Genomic DNA, 16,651 nt, shown 5'->3' on the forward strand with positions numbered 1-16,651 from the left:
GTTCACTACTGACAGAGTCTTGGGGCCCTCTACTTCTTAAGAATGTGCATTAAAATTGCCACAGGTAGTTATAAAATTGGGGAGGGGAGAGGACAGGTTTATAGAATTTTCCAGATTTTCAGCTGAGGCAAGTAACAAGCACCCTGTCTCATAAAACATCGCAAAACATTTGGGCAAGAAGAGATAGCTGTAGTTTTCCCCTTAACTTCCAGCAGAAAATAGGCTTTTTGCAGCTAACCAAATGAGAAGGCAGTAACTTGTCTACACAAGAAGCTTCATCAGGACTAGCTACCACATGCTAGAAAGTCTCATAGACATTCACGAATACGGACAAATCCTAACTTGCTCTGATGCTTCAGGAAGTGGATTTAATATTATGGCTCCACTTCATCTTGTGCAAATTTTACATTTAAACCTGGTCTCAGTCCCACACAATGACTTCAGATTACCTGAAGCACTGTGAAGGTGGAGGTGATAATGTTTCCAGGGTGCTCAGACATGACACTGGCAGAGGATGTAGACAGGCAGGTTCAAGAACTTCAAAGAAACCAGAAATATCCATTTTGACTGACAAAGGATGAAGAAGGTTGTAGTTTCATTCAGCAACCACAGTTCTTAAGAAGCAAGCACCTTCCTCTCTCCTCACTGCAGAGAAAAAAAAATCCCACAATATCCCTTGTATTATGGCTAGGGTCCTCATACGCTCCCTGCCTTAAACAGATCATTTCCTACACACAAGGCCATCCTGCAGCCAAAAGATTGTCAGTGCAACACCTGCAACAATTAGCTGCCCAGGAGGGAGCTACATACACCAACTATCACATTATAAAAAAGAAAATAAGATCATGGCAAAAACACAACTTCAATTCCTTTTTCACCCTGGGAAAGGGACTCCTCCTCCCCCATCCCACACGCGGTATCATTTGTATTTCATGCAAACGCACACGGTATTGACTATTCAGTGGCCAGTACATATGCATGTTTCCTCTGTCTAGCTCTGATAAGGCTCTAGGGTGAGCCAATGACATGCGACTCACACCATTCTCCATTTGCCGCTGGCCACAGACCTCTGAAAAGCAGTAACGAAAGAAAGCAGCTGGCTACTGCTGCACTGCATCAGTCTGCAGATTCAGTCTAACAAAGAGCTTTTCTGAGCCGTGCAGCACCTGATCTTTAGTGTTTCCAACCTATGCTCACAAAACCTAAAAATCTGTTCTTTTACAAGTTAGTTAAAGAGTCTTGTTGAAATCTAAGACTGCTAGCCACCCACCTGAAAGTTTATTACTGGCTAACGGGGCCCAAAAGAAAGCAATACTCCTGCTAGGGGAATGGAAACTTGCACTGTACATCAACAGATGTTAAGAAGAGCTTCAGTGATTAAGTCTGAACTTCATTTAAATCCTGTCTGCTCTTAAAACCAGTTCCTTTATTATTCCATTCCTGCCCTCCTAACAGGAGGGAGGATTGGCTTCGTGACTTCTCAAGTTTTCCAGTCTTCCCTTCCCAAACAGGGCAAGTGGAGGCTATTCCAGTTCTTGCTTTGCTCCTCCTGGCTCCCCACAGATGCTGGAATGTAAGGAATAACTCTAGCTTTACTGCTGCTGCTGGGGCTGGGAATAGAGGAAATGCAGAACGGTTACACACAAACTTTGGGTATTATCCACATGATGCTTAAAATTTGCTCACTCTGTTTCAGTACTGGAAAGGGTCTTCTTCTTGAGATATCAAGGCTTCACTTTTGCCTTCAAGACCAACGAATGACTGACTTTTAACACTGAAGAACCACTCTACCTGAACAAAATGAACTTTTAAAGGACATATTAAAGATAAGGTACAGAATATATAGCAGAAGCACTACTGTGAAGTATTTTACCACATTCTACACTTGGCTTTGCTCAATTCATTCTTCATAAAGGTAGTGATATCTCATGCAAGCCACACGTCCCCTATTTTTGCTTCACAGCACACACTAGCTAAACATTGCCCACCACTTTTCAACCTTTCTGTAAAGATAGCAGCTACTGATATCAGTGATTATTACACTGAACTGCAAAGCGAGAGCAGATTAATTCCCACGTACTACTTGTAAAGGAAATAACATCTTGCGCGTCACATTTTCCTCCTGGCCTCAATACACATCAAGAAAAGCTGAAGTTTTAGGTTCTTCTGTAGATGGAGAATAAAAGAAAGATTTAACACCTCAAGATGTTCACATACCAAATAATAAAGAAGTTTTGTTTTCATTTCCCTTGAAGTCTATGAATAGGTACAGAAGTAGTCATATGCAACAAAAATAGAAGAAACTGTATTCTGCTACAAAGATGGTAGAAGAGTATGAACTAGAAAAACAACCTGTACACTCAGTTACCCCATAAATTCATTACCAAATATTATTTACTAAGTTCTCTATAAGGCTGGAGAAGTTAATGAACAAATTATTCAAATAAATGATGAGCTGTAATAAGTTGGCAATTAAATTCCTCTTAAATGCATAGTGCAGCTTCCAATCAGTTTTAGCTAAACAATGCAAGCATCTGCAAAAAGATTTTTCAATTAATCTTGAGCCCATTCCTAAAATGCACTTTACTGGGAAGCCACAATAGAGTATCTCGCCTCACACACACACACACACAGAGTAAAAGCAACCTTTCATGTGGATAAGCAAAACAACTTTAATGTTAAAGACCAAAGACAGACAAACCAAGATCCTCTGCTAGAGTTCAAGTCATATCTTGAAGAAAATATAAAAAATTAGAGTCTTTCCTCACAAGCTTCTTTGAATCAGTGGTGTGGACTGCCTCATAACAAGGATGGTCTTGCAAGTAACGTCTTCAAATGATTCATCTCATTACATTCTCTTCCAGACCAAAGTACTTGAACCAATCCACAGCAACATACAAAGCAACAGGCCAAACAGCAAAAAAAAAACCATAAATCAGCTAAAGCAGATTTATGAGAACTTTTCCAAGCCTGTCCTGGGAGGACAATACCAAACAATACTAACCATGTTGTGCCCAGAAACTAACAAAGAATATAAGTCTAAAGCGTTAATAGCACAAAGACACTATCCTTAATAAAGACTCTTCCCACTCCCTACTGCCTTCTATCAAAAAATGATCACACAAGGAAGAACGCAATAATCCAAAATGCTCTGCAATTGTCTCTGCATGTAAGCTTTCAAAAATCTGAGGAAGTGGTAAAGAAGCAGCAAGCACCTCAAGAGCTCGCCACTGAGAATGAGCCCCATCACCACATTGGCTGCTGTATTTCTCCTCAGCGAAGCAACTCCCCTGTGTAATTGCTAAAGCCATTATTTATCAGCTTATGCAGCACACATTAAAATAACGCCTTGCCAATCACCTTGTCTAGTCAAAACACAACTCACCTATTTCCCTTTCTTCTTTATGACTTAGGATGCAGGCACTTGTGATCTTCCTGCCAGCTTTCAGGTTTTGCAGTCCTGCCTACACAGCTCCTCTCATGCACACTTCCCCAACAGACAATTGCTTCTACAGAGAAACTTTCCCCCTGGTTTTGACAGGGTGGGGTATTTGGAAACTAGGAGTTCTGTGAGCCTCAGAGGATGATTAGTACACTCCACAAGCAGGAGAGGTCTCCTACGGCCAAGGTGACTTTCAGGTAGACCATGGGACTTACCCACCTTTAATACTGCTGCTTTAATAAACAGCTATAAGCTTAAAAAGTAACCTAACTGATTCCAGTTCAGCAGAGACAGACATGCTAAAGAAGCATGTCTCCACGAAGCTGGAAGGAAAGATCCAGAGATTTGTTTCATGTAAGTGGGAAGAAAAACTAGGATATGGCTGGTGCAATCCTGCCTATGGAAGAAAGTGTTTTAGTTTCAGAAATGTCATTTCTGTGACCCAATATTTCATATTCTGAAATGGACGGGCAGGAAGCCTCACTCTTACATATTTCCTTTTCCTTTTCGCCCTGCCTGAATTTAGATTATTTTTTTTAAAGTTTAGGAGTGATCTAGTCCAGTAGCATGCCATTCTCCACAAAGAAATTACATATGTTTATGTATATTTACACAGTTAAGCTACAATAGAATTGCTAGGTTAAAACAAATAAGCTCATCCCATTGCAAAGTTCATCCTTTCTAAACAATTTTGCAACCACAGCATATGCAAGAACAGCTCAGCATAAAGCAGATGAAGAAGAAACAAAAACAGAAGAAACTTGCACAGAGAGGACAAAAGCCATAAATCCCAAAAGATATACTGTTCATCTCACTGGAAATCTTAATTTGAGAAACGACAGCAGGACTGATCACACGGCTTGTAATAACTAAAATAGAAACACTACCCCTGCTGCCAATAATAACCTAAAGCCTTTAAAAACAACAAAAAACCCAAAACATAAAATTCCCAGGGTTTGTTTCTTCTCCAAACTACAAGTGGTGGATCTGCATAGCTTACGGCAGAGTCTACCCACAGAGCCATTGTTCCTTCCCCTAGGCCTTCGGGATTTCCAAGGGGCAGCCCCTTCTTTTCGGTAACCCCGCTAAAAGCAATCCTTTACGGGAACCTGCCTGACCAGCAGCCATGGCAACACAGTGGGATTACCAGACCTAAGCATCTTAGCAGAAGCCATGAATCTCCCCTCAAATTTTACTTACGGACCGCAGCCGTCCGCCGCGAGCTCAGCCGGCACACTCCCCCTGCGCGGGGCTGTCCTGCCCACGCGAGCCCGCTTTCCCTCCCGCCTTGCCTTGCCCTGCCCAGCGCCGGAGCCTCCACCGGCCCTGCCCCGCGCCCCCGCCCCGCGGCAGCGCTTGCCGCCCGCAGACACTCACGGCACGCGGGGGGCCGCGGGGCGGCGGCACGCGGTCCGGGGCCGGCACGGCGGCCGGCTCAGCGGCTGGGGCCGGCTCCGCCTGCCGCCCCGGCCCAGAAGCACGGCTGCTCCGCGAGCCGGGGTTGAGGCGCGCGGCTCTCCCTCTCGCCGCGGCCGGCGGGGTCAGGGTCGGTCCCTTTCCTCGCCGCTGCCCGCCGCCCCGCGCAGCCCCCGGGCCGCCTACCTGGCGGCTGCCCGCCCGACCCCTCCGCGGCGCGGCTGTTTCCTCCCGCACTGCTCGGCGGCGGCTGGGGAGAGGCCCCGCCGCCCTGGGGGCTTTTCACCGTCCGTGAGCGCCAGCCGGCCCCGCATGCGGCCCCGGCCAGCGCCTCAGCCCGGCCTCTTCTTCGGCGCAGAAGATCCCCCGCGCGGCATCAAGCACATCCAAATACCGCCGGCAAGCCGGGCGGCAGCGCTGCTGCGGCTTGTGTCAGGCTCATCCCCATCGGTAACGGGGTCCCTGCTACGCCGCGATGTAAATTTTTAGCAGGAAGTTCCCAGGAACCTCTGGGAAAGGGCTGGGACATCTCATCTCACCAGCTCCCAAGCCGATTAAAATTATATTCTCTTCAAAGGAGGCTTGTAGAGGCAGGCTTTATCCCTCTGCAAGTTCAATTAATTCCTTGAACGCTTCACCGAGTAACACGCTGAGGGACCGGGATAGCAAAGCTCTGCCTTTGAATATGTGGTAATTTACACTGAAGAGTAGTGCTGTTGGCAGCTGCTACCACCAGAACTTACCTGAAGGAGGTTTTAAAATTAGAAGCACGCAGAGACTCTACACGAGGTTAGCTGGAAGCTCTCCCATCTGAAAGAACACAAGAGCGCGGTGAGTGTGGTCTCACGGCGGAAACGCCGGCGCACTCGGGAACAATCGCTTCCAGCATACCCAGACCTACGGGTTTAGGCAGCCCCCACACGATCCTCGCTCAGCCTATGCATGTTTACAGAGCTAGCTACACTTTATAAAGCAGGGGTATTCACTTACCGGTTGTCGGCGGGGCGGGTATTTTATCGCTAAATCATCCGAGACAAGAAGACAAAACTTGTCGCTTCTTATTTGGGCGGTCCCGGCTGTTGCTGGCAGCCTCTCGGTAGCTTCAGCCTTTTTCCTGCACGGTGGTGTTTACAATAAAGATAGAGTTTGTTTCAGCTGAGGCCTATCTGCAAGAGAAAACGTAAAAGCAAGCACGTTATGTGTTTAGACAGAGTTGTTATTTGCCTCGAGTCTGATGAAATTCCTTCTCGATTTATATCAAAGCCTTCCAGCAGGAGGAGAGACTCACGTGAAACTAAAGCGCACTCTGTCTCCCCCACAGCAATAAGCGTATCCTCTAACTGACTCCCACTTGCAGCCGCAGCCACCGTTCCTCCTCTTCCCCCGTCCCCTCTGCCGCCGGTTCGCCGAGGGCCGCAGCCTTTCGCCTCCGCGCCCGCCCCTACAGCCATGGGGGTGGGAGTCCTGCAAAGCAAGGGGCCACAAGCCGTCGCTACAGGAGCCTTTCCTGCCCCTGCAGGAGCTTCCCTAGCCTCACCCTCCAGGAATTAACACCTAATTAACAAACTGAATGTCACCTGGCAGGTAGGATAGAAGCCAAGCGAGCTGAAAGCCACAGCACTTATTTCAGATGTAGGATTCTTCCTTCCTACTTTGCTCCCTTCTAGCCAGCCCCAGCGAAAGCTATTAGGGGAGGAACCAACGCCTCAGCAGAGCTGCTACTAGGGGCAAAATGAAGCCTCCACCCTGGATGACCGACTCAGGAGAGAAGCAGGAGGCCCCTGGAAAACCTCTCCGCTCTACAGCACCCAGCCGTACAGGATGGGGCATTACACTATTAAAAAGAAAGTTGATAAATAATTCTGTCAGTGAAAAAGGGAATACAAAAAATCAGTGTGCTGCATCCGTGTTGTATTTTGCCCAGAGGAGTGTTTCATGTCAAAAGAAGTCTGAATGGTTGTTAATTTAATTGGCCTCTTCCAGATTATAAAAAAATATGATCCTGACCACTTCTAATCTGAAGCTTTTCTATAGGGTGCTTCAGGGAGCTTGTAGTATGTTTTTAGCTTTGTATCAGAAGAAGATGCTTCCTTTATTGGAAGAGGAGCTTCTTGGTTTACTGATGGTGACTACCAGAGGGGCAGTCTGTTCTCAGCAGCAGTTGTATACAGCCTATATGTAAATGTAATAAAAAGAACAGATTAAAAGCAGGGAGATGTTGTCTATTCTTAAGGGACTATCCCACTCTGCTGAAATGGCTTTCAGCCTTCTAAACTGGGAAGCAAGTTCAGTCCTTTGTAATTTGTCTTCCCTTGAGCTAAAAAATTCCTTGGTACTTTTGCCCCCTTCCCTCAAGAGGTTCCTCAGGTCTTCATCCTTCACATCTGGGCCTTTAGAAAACCAAGCTGCCTCAAAGGATGTAGCTAAATGATCTGCCTTCTACAATTAGTTTATTTAACTCTACTTTATCTTTTACCTTTTGGCACAAAGACAATTTAAAAAATCATTAAGGTTGCACAATGAAGGAGTCAGAAGTTAGGAAATACCAGAAGATGGGTTATGCAGCTTCACGTTAATCCTCTTGCTTGTATGTTTCAGGACAGTCTGAAATTATGTAGTCCATCTGTAACGGAATATATTTTGCAAGGCCTTGCCTTTGTTGAGGATACAGGATGGATTTACTCTTGGGATGTGCCAGAGTTTTGCAGAAGAAGATGCTATGACTAATCACTGCAGAGAGGCATAGGAAACCTTGAGGAAATAGATGCTATTCCTGCCTCTGTTCCAGACAGGATGCACGTGCTGCAGCTGCATCTTTTGTGCATGAGTTCATGGGCGTGAGCTCATTTTGCACTACCTAATCTGGGTACTGGTAACAGCCCAGCATGGATCTTTGGGCAGGCTGAAAAACTTAGGGGTGAAGAACACAAAGAACGTGCTGTTAGCAGGACAGAGACGCTGGCTCAGAGAGATCAGCTCAGGTTGCCAACAGACCTCTGAAGCTAGTTAGACACATGCAAAGTTCCTATGGTGAAACTACCTGGTGACTTAGAAGAAGCCATTTGATTTTACAGCTGGCTGTGTGTTATGTGCTTGTCAATTTTCTGGGAGTCTTGGAGGAGGCATCTAACTCTAAGGAAGGGCTAAGCATTCACATTTGCAGCCCAAGTCCATATGAGGTGTAGTGCTGCAAGCAGGGGACCTGTTGCTCACAGTATTATCCCTTCCATTAAAGGCCGTGTGTGTAAGACACAAAGAATTTTATCTAAGGCATACAAATACATCTCTATCTGGAATAGGATTCAGGATTTTGTAGTTTAACTACATTGCTGAAGTAATGTAATAATCTAATTTGCAATAATGTAATTTCACTTCAGTTTCTTCTGGCAACTGTAACTGTCCAAGGCCAGCAACAGAATGAAAGCTGGTGTTTGTTGTCATCTAAATGTCGAACTAAACTCAACGAATCAAATAGCAATTTGAACAACTAATATAACACAAAAGAAGTTTAGTTTCTAGGTGCTTTCAAAATGATCTGTACCAGCAAGAACTTAATAACTAATGAGCAACACCTATGAATTTATTTGGCAGAAAGTATAAGGGTTTGCTCCTTTGGTATATGGTCTATTGCACACAAATGGTATCAACAATGATTTGATAGCAATGAGTAGCTTTTAAAATGCTTTGGAGAAGGATGATTAGCAGGAAGTCAAATGAACCCTCCTGCAAGCAAAAACAATACGTGTGACCAAAGAGTCAACAGATTTTTTTTGTTGGTTTTTTTGCTATTTCAACTGAAAATCAACACTCCTGAGATACAAACCTCTCCCCAGCCCAAACGTAAAAGCCAGAGAAACCTTTAAATGCAAAGCAATAACTAAAACAAAGCCAAAGAAAATTGGAGTCATGTTTTAGTTCCAGGAAAAGCTACGTACCTCCTGAGTCACCAACAAACTAAGAAAATATTACAGCCAGACTCTACCCCAGCTTGCAAAACCAGAAAAAAACAAAACAAAAACCCTAAGAGAAAAATTACAGGAAAGGGAAGGAAAACCTGATGAACATGGGAAAAGCAAAACTGTGGAGAACATGGAATAAACAGAATGGAAAGTTGCTGCATCATGAAAGTGATTTCCTCCCCCAACAATCTAATAAGCAAGATGATTAATCAAGCTCTGTGTATGCAATGCACCACGCAGTTTATCAGACACTTCTGCTCCTGGAATTAAAATGCCACAGAACTGTCTCCCTTTATTAATTACTTTAGGAAATTAATGCATTTATAGAAATACAAACTGTCACATCCCTTCTCCAGTCATTTTCTAGCTTTAGTACCTACCGTAACAGTCTGGTCCTGATCTTCATGTCACACCATGAGAACAGCCCCAAGACCCATACATGCCCAAATCTCTTCTACTGTGGTCCTGTTCTGGCAGGGGGGTTGGACTAGATGACCTTTCGAGGTCCTTCCATCCCTTAAGAATCTGTGATTCTGTGATCCCCAAAGCCTTTCTCAGCACAAATCTGTTTAGTAATTTCTCTCAGTCTCCTTACCCAGGATGCTAGGTAGTTGCTCTCCACTGCACTGACTGCTCAAGCTGTAGAGAGCACCAGTCCTCACGTACCATGTTTAGTCATTAATTTGTGGTTGCATGATATATCTTCCAAAGACTCTTTGCCAGAAGAAAACTTGCTAAAGCCTGTCCCAAGAGCTTTAAAAATTCTGTTTATTTGCTGTAGGACAACTCATCAGAACCTACAATATTTTTCAGGAGTTCACAGAGTGCAATCTCCACCTAGGTCGAGGTCAGTTTTTCAAGACCTGGTCAACCAAAGAAGTGCCATTAGGCCATGATTGCTCTTCTTGTCTCTAGGGATTGCCTTTTCTGCGAAGTGCAGAGTGCTTTCTCCTGCCCCAGGCTGTGCGATGCTCCTGTACTCCACCTCAGAGAGAGGACACAAGCAAACAAAACATAGGATGGCAAGAAATGTCATGAAGGTAACACAGGTAGGCTGAGACAACCTTCCTGACAGCCAAAACAATGCCGTCTGAAGTGGTGAGCAAGGTGGTAAAGCACTATTTGTCAACTAAAGTGAAGCCTCCAGAGCATCTATCTATAAGAGCATCTGCAAAGCCATAAAGAAATACATTATCCAGTAGGCACTAAACATCCTTGTGCTTCACTGGGCACGTGCAGAGGAATAAATAGGTCAAAACACACTCATTTGAAGAGCATTGCAAGCAAAACAGCAGGATGCGGAAGGGGAAAGGCTTTGCAGAATTATGGAAAGTGTGTACTGAGCAGCTAGTGATTTTCACCAAGTCACAAACAACATTAAACCATAGATTCCTTCCCTCCATTTGTTGCTTTTTTTTTTATTAAACTACACTGCCACATGGAACTCAAGATAAGTCTCCCACTTGTCCCCACCCTCACATCCTTCCAATGAATGCTGGTTCACTGGCATGATTCCACTTCTATGTGCATCCAAGGGTAACTCAAAGTGAAGCTTGAAAGCACTGAAAGCAGCACTTCCCTCAGGGAAAGGGAACAAGACCTGATGCTTCCTCCTCTGGCTGGAGACAAACTGAGGATCCAGTCATTCCACTCATCTGACTAGGACATGGCAATCCCCTCTCACAGGCACAAAGTAGACTGCTGTTAACTGAGGATGCTGGCTGTGGCGTCTGGCACCAGGGATGTCTAGGAGGAGAGGTGAGGTGGTTCACAGGAGCCAGTAACCAGCCTGCAGTGTCAGAGACACCCTCATTTGCAGCCTGTTGCTAGGTCACAGCCCCAGTGCCAAATGCAGGTAGGCCCTGAGCTCAGAGAGAACAAGAAGTCCTTGAACCAGTGGCTCTGAGTCCCTACCCACTCAGCCTCATGTGCTTGGATGCTTGATATAAGCTGCTTCTGTGTCGTGGTTTGGCCCAGCTACCACAGCAGCACCACGACAGTCTCTCGCTCGGTGCCCCCATTCACCCCCACCCTCGTTAGGATGGTGGAGGCCCCAGCGAAATGGGAGTAAAAAGATAACCAAAGTTGTTGTGGATTGAGACAAGGGCAGAGAGGGCTCACTGCCCATTACAGTTCTGGGCAAAACAGACTCCAGCACTCAACTTAGAGAGGAAAGTAGGAAAGTTTATTCTACAAGAAACAGAACAGAATAAAAACAAAAAGGGAGTAGGATGATGAGAAAATTACAACCAGCACTTTAAGATCTCCCTCCCCCATCCCTCCTTTCTTCCCAGGCCCAGCTCACTGCTCCCCATATCTCTACCTCCTCCCCCTTCAACGGCTCAGGAGGGCAGGGAGTGGGGAATGTGGTCAGTCTCTCACAGATGGGCTCTGCCGCTTCTCTCTTCTCAGATGAGGACGACTGCTGGCATTCTTCCCCTGCTTCAACACGGGGTTCCTCCCTCGGAACACAGTCCTTAACGAACTTCTCTGGTGTGGGTTGTTCCCAGCAACTGCGGCTTCTGCCTGTACAGGGTCCCTCACACGGGACACAGTCCTTGGTGAATATCTCTGGCCTGGATTCTTCACCGCGGTTGCAGTTTCTGCAGTTACAGGATCCTTCTCTCGGAACATGGCCTGCTCCGGCCATAGTGATAAAGGGTCCCTCCTTTGGGACATGGCCTCTTCCAACCATAGTTTTAAAGAAGAAAATCACTGCTCCTGGCTCAGGGTCTGCAGTGAAGTGGTTGGGTCTCCCCCCACGGGACACGGCCTCCTCCGGCCATAGTCACTGTCCCTGGCTCGGGGCCTTTAATGAAGTGAATCGCTGCCCCTGGTCCAGGGTCAGCTTTAGCAAAATGAGTGTCTGCCCCTGATACGGGATCATTATCAAAATGAGTCTGTACCGCTGATGCGGGGTCTTTAAAGAAATGAAAATAAATCTCAGCTTCACCAACTCTCTCGATAGAATGCAGGGGAGTCTCTGCTCCAGCACACCTCCTCCTCTCTTTCATCACTGACCTTGGAGTCTGCATGGTTGTTTCTCTCACTGTTCCTACTCCTTGTGCCACCACCAGCCAGAAGAAGAAGAAGGAGGCGAAGAAGAAAAAGATGGAGGAAGATGGAGGAAGATGGAGGAAGAAACCTCCTCTTCCGGCTTCTTCTTAAAAAGTGATTGTGGAGGTGTCTAATTGGCTCAGTCCCAGAAGTGGGTCTGGCTCAGAGCAGGGGAGAGTTGTGAGCAACTTCTTACAGGAGCAATCTTTACAGCCCCTTCCCCCTTACCAGAAAAGGCTGTCCTGTCAAACCATGACATTCGGGAAGATGAAATACCTGTCCTTTCATCATAGCTCTGTCATTCCTATAGTATCATGCCAGAATTCAGTGATCCTTGTCTCCTTCCCATAGAGAGGCCAGCATGTAAGGTGCCTTTGCCATATCAAGCACAGCGTAATGCCCAGTATCTTTCTCTGTGCATTTTATGAAAACTGCCTTTCCCACTGGCTCACTATTGCACAGCCTATCATTCCGCCCTCCAGCACCTCAAGCTTGTGTCCAGTGTTCTCCCTGCTTAACCAGTACAGCTGAGCTACTATTACTAAGGCAGCTGCTGCACCTCTCAGGTACAAAACCTTTAACTTTAAACTTTTGGTCTACTTCTTTGGCCAGTGTTAACTGGCCTGAGTTCTTTTACTGGTTTACAGCAGTCAGACATCTGGGAAAAGGTGCATAGTTTTTCCTTCAGTCTTCAGATTGTGTCTGTACTTGAAAATATGATGTAACAAGTCAGGAAACAAATTGGAGCTATAAAAGTGATACAAATAGTATATTTAGATTCCAGAAAGAAGGACAGTGAGAAAGCTAGGTGACCCACTATAAGTCAGAAATGGTATGACAGAAGTTGTTAGAAGCCTTGTCATACATAAACACCAGGATAGTTTTAATGAGAGACAGGTGCAGGCTAAGAAGGAGAAGAATGCTTTGCCTGTTTCTTACATTTAAGAGTTCAACCTGCACGCAAAGTCTTGGATGTAGGTACAACAGCTGGGAAAATTTTAAATGCACTTTTTTCCATGACTGACATCTTCTTACAACTTGTGCCAGGTAATGATTGTTGCTATGGGCCAAATGGTCACTTGCAACAGGTGAGAAGAATCCAGTAGGTACACACACAAAATAGGGCTGGCAGAACAGGAGAAAGAACCCTTCCTTCACAGCACTCCAGGCTGAACCCTAGGGCAGGAAAGACTGGCTTGGTCTCTGTAATTAAAAAGAGCAATAGCTCATGGAGTGGGCTTTTCTTTTTTACTGTTCCACTCCTGTTACAAATGGGGACCAGACCCGACCCATGTGAATATGATCAATAGGCTGATATCCAAGACATCTGCAATCTCCGTACAATACTCCTTCTATTTCATTGTTTATCCATTTAATCCAGACAAGTGGAAAACACCAAGTGATCATTGCAATTTATTGCCATCTGTCATTTAATTCATCATCATTTAATTCATCATCAAATTCCCCATTGTACATCGGCAGGAAGCTCCACTTCCAGCAGCCCAGACCACCTGCTCACAGCCTTTGTTTTTTTGGGAGTAGTTGTTTTTGATTTGGACATTTCATTGAAACCTGGCCTTTCTTGTCTGCAGCTACAATATAATAGTGCAAGAAGAGGTCTGTCATCTAAATGTTATTATAGAAACACTACTGGGAATTGCGCCATGGTCAACTTTAACTTCCCAGATACTATTTGGGAAACAAATGCTTCTAATAATAAACTTGGGCCCAGCTAGCCATGGGTGTGATAGCTGCTGGATTTCTTTTCAGTAGTCACTGAGACAAAAAGAGACAACCCCAAATTAGTAAGTCATGAAGACACTCAAAAAAAAAGCTGGTCATGGAAAGCTGGTCAGCATTTGTCTGAATACTCAGCAACCGGTTCCATCTACATTGACCAGAAAAACAAACAGAAGCAGGCTGGTAATTAAATTTTGAAACTTTAGAAGGGCAAAATATCACATTAAGGAAGCTCATTAATGAATTTACCTGGACTGAATAGTTGAAAGGCCTAAATGTGGAGGCTGACTGGAATATACCTAGATCAAAAGTATAAAAAACCCTTGTCCTATGTATATATTCCAAGCAAGAGAAATATCTTCTTGGGAAGCACTTTAGGCCTGAATAAGTGAAACAAAACCCAAACATAAAAACAAAACAGCAAAAAACACAAACAAAGCCAAACCCACAACCCCCACACACTATAGAGAGGTTCTTAGCAGTCTCAAATAGTAAACAATGCTGGTCAACAGAGATTGCTGTGGTATAGAGATAGAGATGCACAGGAATAAGGCCAGATTTGTCAAAAGTAAAATAAGCTAGGACAAGCAAAAGATGATTGAAGCAAACAACAAATAAACCTTCAGCCATTCACAGAAAAGGACATCATGCCTTAAGTAAGATCATACTTCTCTAGTAAAAGTGTACAAACCTCTAGTGATTCCCACACAACATATTGTATGATTTGGGCTCCCACAATCCAGAGGCAAACAATACTAGACAAGATGCGGAGAAGAGTTACACAGAGAATGGACATCCTGTGAGAGCAGCTAAACAATGCTGGCTTGAGATCAAAGGAGTACAAACTGGCTGCAAATTTAAGTAATTCTTTGGCACAGCAGAAACCTGGAGACTTGTTGGTGCCCTTGCTCTGCTTTCTGCCCCTCTGTTTGGGGCTCATTGTCTCTTGGCTCTTTAGCCTTTTCCTAGAAGCTTCAATTTTGTTGTAAAGCATTGGAAAGGACCCTTGGCACAACACAAATTCGTGGGTTATGATAGAAATGTTTTATTGATATTTTTTAACAAAAAACGTGCTGTGCAAAGTTGTATGGCCGTGCCTCAGGCCTTCCAAGTCCCTGAGTTCTATGGCTTTTCCAGGGCAAAATCTCTCCTGCTGCTTTTCACCACCACTCTCTTGAAGAACTCAATCCCACTAATATCACTCTCAGATTTAGCAGCCAACACCTTTGGTCTTGCTAGAGAAAATATTCCCTCTCTTTTTGGGAAACCCATTTGTACCCACCTTTTTTTTTTTGAATTCTCATTCCCTCTAAAGCACACAGGCATACCTTTCTTGCTTTTTCTCACTTTGTGGAATAAAGCCTACTTAAGCCTATCAGCCAGGAATCCAAGCCTGAGGCTCACTTTCTTTCTTGCACCTATAGAAACTGAGAGCACTGCCCCTCTGGGTACGTAAAATGCCCATAGGCCTGTTGCAAGTAGTCGCCTATAGTAGTGGGAGGACTGAATCAGAAGACACAAGTGGTCTTTTCAGTCCTGGTGAACATTTTTTGACAGAGAGACTGGAAATAAAAGGAAATCATAAAGATAATCATAAGTGAAGTTCGGGTGAATCCTAATGATTAGTATAAATAAATCTGAAGCAAGTACCTGCACTCTTAGCAGATGGGACTCAGTATGCCTCTCCTCCTGTCTTTGTCTCCATGGCATTTTTGTCCATGCTCTGGATTTGTGTTACAAGCAGAAAAATGATGATGATGATGATGACGATCCACTGGAAAAACAATGAAACCAAAATTTCTACAGCAGTTTAGTATATAATAAAAAGGTGACATCCTCCATCCAGACTTTCTGTGGTGCTTAGCCAAATTGTGCTCTACAAATAACTCAAATAAGCCTTTAGCTCAGCAGGAGTCTTGCCTGATCACTCACCTCTCGCAAGCTAAAAGCACTGGCAGCAGCTTTTTGGCAGCTCAGTCACTCTTTTGCCCCTGTGCTGACCTTGGCACAGGCTTAAACCACAGTCTACCAACATAATGCTACTGTAAGCATATTTAACCCTGACTCTTAACTAAGATGTTGGCTCTTCTAGCAGTAGAGGTGAATCCAGAATACATGGAACTATATTCCGGTCTCCCTGGAGCTACCACTTTGGGAAGGACAACAACTCAATCTTAATCAAGAATGCTGTTACACCATTAACAGACAACTCCTTCAACCAATAGAGAAACACAGTGTGCAGCTCTCCTTCACTGGTCTGCAGGGAGCACAGGGTCTAGTTTCATCTTCAGTGCCTATTTTAGGAGCTATCTTGCCAGCAGTCTCACCACCATACAGACAGCATGACTCGGTCACAAGGATGCCACTGAGGTTTCACAGCTTTGTTACAGAAATCACGATTTTCTATGTGGTTTTCTTCAGCTGGAAGTGAGTTTTAGAAAGCAGAGAGAAGTATGTGCTTCAACGTGCTATTTAAGTGTAAGAAAGAAAAAAAGATAAGAGAGGAAAAAAAGAGCTTTTTTTGTAACGGGCTAGCATTCATAGCTGAGAAGCCGCTGCAAACTCACACCTTCTTTTACAGAGGTATGACAAGAATTAAGTACCTTTCTGTTATGTCACTGTCCCTGATGCACATGTCACTGAAACAACTTTTATTTAAATCACTACAGGTAAGAGCAGAATCCTCAGGGCCTCATAACATTTTTTTTCCCCCTCCCCCCTGAGAATTCTCTTTTTTTTTTTTCTTCCTCTTTTCTGTTTTAGTAAATAGGAAGCTCAGTTTTCCAAAAGGCCTTTTCAGTGTCTTACAAACATGACTGAAGCAGAGCAAATTCCTATTGTGCATACAGGAAGAAGGCAAAGCTAGTAAAAGAATTTAATTACCTGGTACAAACAGCCTCATTTTGTCAATTTAGATAACTATCCCATGAGCTAGAGCAATTTGGGTATCAGTATCTGGGATGGCCAGAAGTTTCTATTCAAATCATCTCTAATGTACATACATAGTAGGGGTTTTTTTTCAAAATAATTGTATTTA

At 44.5% G+C, this 16,651-nt stretch overlaps 1 protein-coding gene across 23 annotated transcripts in view; it reads right to left on the reverse strand.

Annotated features, from left to right (window-relative positions):
* ST3GAL6 (ST3 beta-galactoside alpha-2,3-sialyltransferase 6) overlaps positions 1–16,651 on the reverse strand; it is a 94,551-nt gene that overhangs the window by 46,068 nt on the left and 31,832 nt on the right. For 15 of the 23 annotated variants that reach the window (XM_062004604.1, XM_062004468.1, XM_062004459.1 and 12 more), the window contains 3 exons: positions 15,265–15,388; positions 5,849–6,024; positions 5,602–5,668 (listed from right to left, as the gene is read on the reverse strand). The gene's annotated coding sequence lies outside the window, so the exon portion shown is untranslated. Of the gene's footprint in view, positions 1–4,642; positions 4,696–5,044; positions 5,212–5,601; positions 5,669–5,749; positions 5,813–5,848; positions 6,025–6,146; positions 6,243–6,435; positions 6,455–15,264; positions 15,389–16,651 lie in introns of those variants that run through there. The other 8 variants (XM_062004620.1, XM_062004613.1, XM_062004512.1 and 5 more) reach the window with 7 other exon arrangements.

Source organism: Colius striatus, chromosome 1 (assembly GCF_028858725.1).
Source record: "Colius striatus isolate bColStr4 chromosome 1, bColStr4.1.hap1, whole genome shotgun sequence".
Lineage (NCBI taxonomy): Eukaryota > Metazoa > Chordata > Aves > Coliiformes > Coliidae > Colius > Colius striatus.